We start from the raw sequence: 9,694 nt of genomic DNA, 5'->3' as shown, positions 1-9,694 counted from the left end.
TAAAAAAAAAGCCGGAAATGGCGTTGTGGCTCAAGTGGTAGAGTGCTAGCCTTGAGCTAAAGAGCTGAAGGACAGCACTCAGGTCCAGAGTTCAGGCCCCATGACTGGACCCCCCCCCAAAAAAAAAAAAAAAAAAAAAGAAAATCTCATTGTCTTCCTTTCCCTCCTGTAGTGGAAAGATTGAGTTCGTACATGATTTCATCCCCATTTGTGTTTCAACAATATCTTGGCAGTTATACGCTGTTAATATTTAAAACAAAGAAACCTGAAAGGCAAAACTCAAGAGTTTTCCCAATTGTAAAACTTGGCTCCTAAGAGTATTTCACATTCCACAAGCCAATAAGTCCTTAGTGCTGGAAAATTAAAGACAGAACAAGCAGTGCCCTATAATTAGTGAAACTTTAGGCTTCCCAAATGAGCTTGCACTTACTACAAAAGTGGAAGGAAAAATTATCTATGCTACGCAGATAAGCCTTTGAAATCTTTTACAAAAACTTTCCATTTGAATTAGATTCCTTCCATCCAATCAAAAATCTTCACCAATAAGTATTCACTTAGAACTGGATGTTGCAGAGTATGTGTGCTCAGAAATGGTTAGATCACAGGTTCTCTGGATTTGGATCTTACTACAATTGTCCATTTTTTAAATATTTAAATTACTGTCCATTTTTTAAATATTTAAATTACTGACCCCCCCCCCCCCCCCCCCCGCTTTACAGTTTAATACATTCCCATTTTTCCTTAGAACTCTATATAGTATTTTTTTTTTTTTTTGGTCGGTCGTGGGGCTTGAACTCTGGGCCTGGGCGTTGTCCCTCAGCTCTTCAACTCAAGGCAAGCGCTCTACCACTTGAGCTACAGCGCCACTTTTCCTTAGAACTCTGTAGCAGTTTCAGCTGAGTTGAATGATTATGATTCAGTCTCCATTTTGCAGATTTCTAGCCATGCTCCCCTTTTCTCCCCTTCTATACTGAGTGTTCTCTTTGTACCAATAGACCCCTTTTCAACACTGCACCAGGCCAGCCAACTGACCTTGGTGCATGCTACACTTTGGCTCCTTGTCCTCTGATTGAGCCAGTGAGACTCATTGCCTGGAGTAGAGGACAGGCTAGAAGAGAAAAATGGGTATTCCTTAGTCACTCTTCTGTGCTCTGGCTTGACAGTTGTTACTTTCTTGTACCAAATGCCAAAGCCTCTGTAAGATAGCCCCTGCCCTGTAGCTTTGCACCGGTGCCTGGCTGACTATAACACTTTCTAAAGCACATAGCTGACCATCTCTCTCTGTTAAGACACCATCTTCGGTGGCTATCCCATTGCCTTTACAGTAAAGTAGGGTCTGCTACAGTAAAGTAGATTCTGTAAGACCATCTTTATCTGATTCCCCTGAACTCCCCTCTCCCTGTCTGCCTTGCATTCACACCAGCAGCATATCTACAGAGGCCGATGCCTCCAAACCTTTGCTGTTCTTTCTGTCTGAAATATCATCCTTACATGTTTCCTTTTAACTTTCCCTATTCATTGCTTAAGCTCAGTTCAGGTGTCCCCTCCAAAATGCACTTTCCAGATACTCATGCTCCTTCCTTCCTTCCATCCTTCCTTCCTTCCTTCCTTTCTCTTTCTTTCTTCCTTCCTTCCTTCTTTCCTTCCCTTCCTTCCTTCCCTTCCTTCCTTCCTTCCTTCCTTCCCTTCCCTTCCTTCCTTCCCTCCTTCCTTGCTTTCTGTTTTTTTTGTTTTGTTTTGTTTTGGGTCCGGTTGTGGGGCCTGAACTCTGGGCCTGGATGCTGTCCCTCTGCTCTTCAGCTCAAGGCTAGCGCTCTACCACTTGAGCCACAGTGCCACTTCCGGCTTTTTTCTTTTTGCTTATGTGGTGCTGAGGAATCAAACCCAGGGCCTCAGGCATGCAAGGCAAGTGCTCTACCACTGAGCCACCTTCCCAGCCCTCATTGCTTGCTTTCCTTCCTTCCTTCCTTCCTTCCTTCCTTCCTTCCTTCCTTCCTTCCTTCCTTTCCTTTCTTTCCTTCCCTTCCCTTCCCTTTCCTCCCTTCCTTTCTTCCTTCCTTCTTTCCTTCCTTCCTTCCTTCCAACCGTGATCCTCAGATCTCAGCCTCCTGAGTAGCGAGGATTACAGGCGTGAGCCACTGGCGCCCAGCTCTCATGCTCTTTTTCTGAACTTGCAGTGGTTGCAGCTTGCACCATCACTGCATTGTCATTACCTGTGCAAAAGGGTGGTCAGACTGAGCCCAGACTGGATGAGGACCTGAGGATTGTTATATGCTCTTGGTATCAGCTGATATATGCTGGAGGGTGATTTTGAGCAAAGCAGTAAATGTGGGATTAGAAGAAGGAGGAGAGATTATTCTCCTCAACATAAAGGGTAGTATCATTCTGAAAAGCAAGGCTTAGAAGTTTGGGGAGCATCCTTGGAACTTGGCCTTACTGTGTAACGTGGTTGCATAGGTTCTGACCTGCAGTGGGTGCTGGACAGGAGATTAGCAATAGGGATCAAGTCTACGCACAGCAAGAAGGCTTTGCAGGGATTATTTAGTGGTCTTGTGGCAGCTTTATGGGAACAGTGACATGGCTGTCAGAAAGGACACTTATTTCTGGGGATGTGGAGGCTCCCTCATGCATCCATGAGAACAGAGAACATTGACCAGGGCAGGGTGGAGAGTGAGGACCAAGTGTTGGTTAAAACCAATGAATTGGATCATAATTATATGTTCAGTAGTTCTTGGCAACTTATAAGTATTTGAGTGACATGTTGCAGGGTCTTTGAAGCCTCTGAGGGAGTTATTTGAATTTACAGGCTGGTGAGGACTAAGGAAATTGGGCTTACTTTTTCAGTCTTCTCACAACTATACCCTAAGCTCTGAAGACTGGGACTATTCTTATTCATGTTTTGTTTTCCTCAGGACTAAGCAAGAACAGCTTCTGAATGCATCAGATAATAATTTTATGGTTGGATGGATGCAAAGATTGCTTAACTAAGAGTCCAAGCAATTTGGGAAGGTCACAGCAGTTCTGCTCTGGCCATTTCCAACAGCCAGTAGTCTCTCTTGTTCCTTCATGCAGGATAATAGCCCTCTGATATTGTGAGACTTGGCTGTCTTCCAGGCTAAGAAAAACAACCCCAGGCAGGACTGGGTGGTGTAATGGCACTGGTTACTGTGAGCTATGGGCCTTTGTGATACCCTAAGGGGAACTCAGTTCCTAGGTGCTGCTTCCACAGGCAGAGGCTCTTCTTACTCCCATGAAAATGTCTCTTAAGTCAACACACTTTTGGGAAGCCAAGGTGTCATCCCGGAGCAAAGAATTAGAATAGGCAACTTTGGGCTTCTTTAGATGATGGCATTCTGCCCAAGCTCTCTTTCTTTCCTGTTTCCATTCCCAGATTGTCCTGAACCTTTTTTCTGAAGTGTGGGTTAGATCCCTCAGCTCTAGCTCTCAGGGAACGTATCCTGCCAAGGGAGTTGAAGGAAGGATGGCTTTCTTCATTGTCTGGAGATCAACTGTCCTTGACTTCTCCTCTTTTTTAAGTAATCACCATTTCCCCATGTATGTGTTAATTTTCCGTACTTGTGACAAAATACTTGAGATAAAGGAGGCTAAGTTGATTTTGGTTTATGGCTTTGAAGGTTGGATCCATTATTTTTAGACCTGGGGTGGCATAATGCATTATGTGGGAGTATATAGTAGAGGTTTGCTCACATCATGATGGCTGGAAAAATGGTAGACAAGCAGGGCCTGGAATCCCAATGACCCCTTCAAAGGCATGTCCTTAACCTTTCCTTCCCCTTGGTCCTACTCTCTAAAGGCTCGATCACTTGTAAATGGCTCCCCAGTCTTTAGCACATAGGTTTTAGAGAACATTGATCCCAATCATAGGATCTTACGTCTGATAAGCACAAGAAAAAGAAAAAAAATCTTTGAACTCAAATTTGCATTCCATGCTTGGCTTCGTCACTTGGATACCTCAAGTAGCTCATTTAACTTCAGCTTTTTTACTTGTAAAATGAGTCCTCCATCATGAAGATGAAATGTGATCCTGTATGTAAAGTACCCCCTACATTGCCATAATCAAGTAGCTGCTTACTAAGTGCTAGCTCTTATAGTTTGTACCAGGCAAGTGTGGCACAGCAAGTTCTTCTTCAGCCCCTGCTGAGATAAAGACCTTAGTGCAGCTCAGAGCACAGACTCAAGACAATTCACTGGTGCTAACTTTACTCAGCACAAACATATGTAAGCAACATGGAAACATGGCTCTTCTTTCACTGATGGGATGGCTAAGCCTGGGAAATGAATTCAACTTGGCTACTGCTAAAGTGTCTATTTGTGTCTACACTTAGTCTGAAGGCTTAAAGGGGAGAGTGACATCATTCTGGGGCCAGGACAAGAGAACTAGGAATCTGGCTACAAGAGCCCTGGAACTAAACCTGACCAGTGTGTTAACACTTTGCCTGCTATAGTCTCTTTCCATTGCCCTGCAGAAAACACCTGCCCAGTCTGACCTGCAGGAAGGCCCAAGATGCAGTCTGATGGTGACATCCTTCCCAAATTGACCTAGTTTTTCTTTCTACTTACAGTTCACCTTTCCCTATTTATACTGTTTCTCAACAGTGATGTGACTGCCATTTCTGATAAGGTATTTCTTCATCATACAGGTCCTGTACATTTCTATCTCTTGTTTTTGTTTTTGGTAGGTCATGGTCCTTGAATTCTGGGCCTGGGTGCTCCCTGAGTTCTTCAGCTCAAGGTTAGTGCTCTACCACTTTGAGCCACAGCAGTTAATTGGAGATAGGAGTCTTGTACTTTCTTGCCCAGGCTAGCTTTGCACTGCAATCCTCAGATCTCAGCCCCCTGAGTAGATGGGATTGCAGGCATGAGCCACAGTTTATATCCTGCACATTTCTGGATCTTTAGCTTCACTACCCTTGGTTCATACAGTCCCCTAGTATCCCCTCACTATTCATTTCCAGATGACCTTGTCTATTTCCATCTGTCTCAGGTGCTCTTTGCACCTGCAGGCTCCTCTTCCTGGAATGTTCCCCATCCTCCACCAAATGAAGACATCCTTCAAGAAAACATGGTTCAAATACCATGTCAAGTCAGTGGTTCATCCTTGTAATTCTAGCTACTCAGGAGGGTGAAATCTAAGGATCATGATTTGAGGCCAGGAAGGGGGGTGGGGAGGGAGAATTGCTATGAGACTCCTATCTCCAATTAATCAGCAAAAAAAGTGGAGCTATGAGCTCAAGTGATAACATGTTAGCTTTGAATAAAAGGCCAAACGAGAGCATGCAGCCCTGAGTTCAAGCCCCTGTACTAGCACAAACAAAACAGCATGTCAAATATCACTGAAAGCTCCCCTGGTTTTCCCCACAGCCTCCCCCCGGGTAACCACAGCTGTCACCTCTCTCTCATCTCTGTTGAATGGTTTGCTGGTTACTCACTTGTCCAAAGACAAAAATTACAATAAGTTGTAAGTCTAAATTATTTTTTCTTATGATTGATAACTCAGGGCAGCTTCCATTCTACAAAATAGAGTGAAGGCTCTCACTAGACCATGGCAGTACAGTGTGAGTCCTTTGTAAGATATAGACAAGGGACTAATAGGGCAGAAAATCTTGTTGGTTAATGCCAGTAAATTTTTGGAAGGGTTAAAGCAAAAGGACTTCCTTATTTTGACTCAGACACACTGGAATCTGTTTGCTGGAAAAAAAACAACTGGTCTGCTTTGGGATCTATTTATTTTCTTACATTTTCAGATTGATGATGTGACAGCATGACCAACTCCATTTTGGTTTAGTCTAGCCAGGTAGCACCTAGTGCAGGAGCTCAGTCCAAAATAATGGCCTCCCACAATTAGTGTTTAATTCACCACAGTTCTCTAATAGCTTGGCAGTGTCTTACAACGTATTTGTATTCTTCATAGTGTTTATCAGCCAGCTTGGGAAGCAAAATGTGCTTAACCTAGGAGTCCTCAGGGATGCAATGCATTTTCGCTTGCAGTGCCTTGGTTGTGCTTCAGAAGTCTAGATAGGATCTCCAGCTGGCTCTCATTGCCACCTGGTGGCAGAGCTGCACTCAGATATTTATGTAGCGCTAAGTATTGCTGAGCCCCATGCTGACCATGGGAACAGTTGCGCTGAGACCCAGTTACCACATTCCATTCCAGGATACGATAGCAGGCTACATCATGGTTATTATGCTACTATTTAGATTTAAAGAGCTTTTATTTCACTCAAGTTATATTGAAACCTTGTGAAGTCATCAGAATAGCAATTTTTTTTCTTTTTTTATTGTCAAGGTGATGTTCAGAGAGGTTACAGTTACATAAGGTAATAAGTACATTCCTTGTTGAACTTTTTATCCCCCCACCCCGTTTTTCTACTTCCCTCCCCCTGTTCCCTTCCCCAAGTTGTACAGATTATTTCCAACATACTGTCTTATGAATATCGCTGTTGCTTTGGTTCCCCCCTTGTCCTTTGTATCACCATTTTATTGTTCCCCTTCTCTTCCCTAATTCAGCTAAATGTATATACAATACCAAGGTACATTATCATTATTATTATTTTTTTGTCAGTCTTGGGGCTTTGAACTCTGGAGCTGGGCACTGACCTGGGCTCGTAAGCTCAAGGTGAGCACTCTACTGCTTGAGCCACAGTGCCACTTTTTCTGGTTAAACAGACTTTCCTGCTTGGGCTGGCTTTGAACCATGATCCTCAGCTCTAAAGGATTACAGATGTGAGCCACTGGTTTACTACTATTATATTATTGGTGGGTAAACAGAGTTGAATGATATCAGTAACAACAACACCTACTACTACAAAAAAGTAACTTCTTCATCTCCACCTTCTCCCTTATGCTAGTTATTTTTGCTTAACATGTTCCAGGTTGAGGCTACCAGATTGAATAAATGTGAGGTAATGCACTTAGATTGGACTGACCCTATCTTGACATTTTAGTTTAGGCAGACCCTGAATCCAAGCACCCAAATATTTTAAAGCAGTACTTCAAATGGTAATGTTCTGTAAAGGCTGAGCACAGTGGCTCAAACTATAAACCCAGCTCTTCAGGAGGCAGAGGTGGGAGGATAGTGGTTCAAGACTAGCCAGACAAAAGTTTGCAAAATACTATCTCAAAAACAAACTGAGCATAGTGGTTCACAAGATGCAGGATGCCCAGACTGGCCTGGGCCAAAGCTTGAGAATGTGGAAAACATACAAACAAAAAAACCCAGACAAACAAAAGGACTGAGGACTCAAGTGATAGAGCTCTTGCCTAGTGTTTGCCTAGCTCTGAGTTCAATCTTCAGAGCTGCCAGAAAACCAAATATAATGTAAGTCATATATTGATTTACTATTTTCTAGGAACCATTTTTTTCTTGTTGTTAATGGTGGTCATGGAGCTTGAACTCAGAGCCTGGGCACTGTCCCTGAGCTCTTTTGCTCAAGGCTAGAGCTCTACCACTTTGACCACAGCCACCTGGTATTCAGGTGGTTAATTCAAGATGAGTCTCATAGACTTTCCTGCCTGCTGGCTTCAAACCATGATCCACAGATCTCAGCCTCCTGAGTAGCTAGCATTATAGGCAAGAGCCACCAGCAACAAGCTTGTAATTTTTTTAAATTTTATTTATTTGTTTATTCTCAGTCCTGGGGCTTGAACTCAGGGCCTTGGGCACTGTCCCTAAGCTTCTTTTGCTCAAGGCTAGCACTCTACCACTTGAGCCACAGCGCCACTTCTGGCTTTTCTTGTTTATGTGATACTGAGGAGTTGAACCTAGGGTTTCATGCATGCTAGGCAACATTCCAAGCCTCCCACCCCCATACATTTTTTTAAAAGAGATTACAATACATTCTCTTTACTCCTTTTATTAGTTCTAGGACTTGAACTTATGCTTTTTTTTTCTTTTGCATCTGACGCTCTATACTTGAGTCATGCCTCCAGTTCTGTAAGATATTTTTAACTCAATATTGCAAAAAATGTTATTTCAACACAATAGAAACATATTGAGATGTCTTACATTTTCTTTTTTTTTTTTTAATTTTATTTTATTTTATTTGAGAACATACTGTACAGAGGGGTTACAATTACATGGGCAGGATAATGCATACATTTCTTACCAAGCATTGCAGCCTCCTCCTTTGTTTACCCTTCACCTCCCTTCCCAGCCTCCCCCCTCCCCCCCACCCAATCATATCCCCCCTTCCCCCCCCCCCCCACACCGACATTGTAAAGCTGGTTTTGACATGACATTTTGTACTTCTCATTGTTGCAACAGGTCCACCTGAATCCTTAAACGACTTGTTTGTCCCCATCTCCTCCACATGTTATACTGGATGTCTTACATTTTCAATTTGTACAGTCTCTGGTGGAAGGCATGTCTGTCACCCTTACAGAACTTTTGCAGTATGGACCAGCCATATCTCAAATGCTCCACTTCCACTGTGGCTCAGATTGTCATAGCAGAACATACATTTCTTCCTTTGTTTTTGTTGTTGTTGTTGGTGGTGGTGGTGGTGGTGGTGGTCGACATTGTCGTCGTGGGGCTTGAACTCAGGGCCTTGGCACTGTCACTGAGCTCTTTTGCTCAAAGCTAGCACTCTACCACTTTGATCCACAGTGCCACTTTCAGTTTTCTGGTGGTTAATTGGAGATAAGAGTCTCACAAACTTTCCTGCCTGGGCTGGCTTTGAACCATGATCCTCAGATCTCAGCTTCCAAGTAGCTAGGATTATAGGCATGAGCCACCAATGCCCAGCTCAGAACATACATTTTTATTTTTTATTTTTATTTTTTTTTGGGGGGGGGGGGGTCCGGTCACGGGGCCTGAACTCTGGGCCTGGGCGCTGTCCCTCAGCTCTTCAGCTCAAGGCTATTGCTCTACACTTGAGCCACAGTGCCACTTCCGGCTTTTTTCTTTTTGCTTATGTGGTGCTGAGGAATCAAACCCAGGGCCTCAGGCATGCAAGGCAAGCACTCTACCACTGAGCCACCTTCCCAGCCCAGAACATACATTTTTAAAGAAAAGCACTTAGCCAGCCAGATAGACCTTGCTAACTGGAAGCCTACAATCAGACTGTGAACTTTAGGCTATCACTCAGAAGATAGGAGCTGGAGGAAGAGAGCTACGGAGTGGCAATTCTGTTGAGTTGAGAATGCTATGTGATTTCCTTCCCTATTCCTGGAGGACCAGAAAGTAGTTCCCTTTCTTCAGTTTGAGCCAAGTAAGTGGATTTCAAGGATTTGTACAGTTCAGAGCTGATGCCTGATTCATACACAGAGAAGACCTAGATGAGGCTGGAGTTGACGCTGATGTCTGAACATGGAAAGAGCACAGAACAAAGATGGGAGTGTGCTGAGGACAGGGTAAGGGCCATGTTCTCCATGGAACATTAGTAATCTTGAAGGAGTCAACTCAGTGGTCCTCATGACAGTATAGGAAGTGGCCAGAGTTGGCCTCACTCACAGTAGAGGACAGCATAATGGGAGAATCCTAAGGATGGCATCCCTGAGAAATCCACAAAGAAAGAGCTGATGTTTGACATCTGCCACTGAGAAGCTGGAGTGCAATGCTATGCATGGAAAGTGCTAACATTTTCTCCAAACCCTTGCTGCTCCCTGCATGTGACCAGGGAAAAGGGCCCAAAATGTCTCCCTGAGTCAAGAAAGTTGTGGGAGCAAGGAAGGT

Source organism: Dipodomys spectabilis, unplaced genomic scaffold (assembly GCF_019054845.1).
Source record: "Dipodomys spectabilis isolate Male_0828 unplaced genomic scaffold, ASM1905484v1 ptg000145l, whole genome shotgun sequence".
Lineage (NCBI taxonomy): Eukaryota > Metazoa > Chordata > Mammalia > Rodentia > Heteromyidae > Dipodomys > Dipodomys spectabilis.
Note: the sequence above shows the minus strand (reverse complement) of the source record.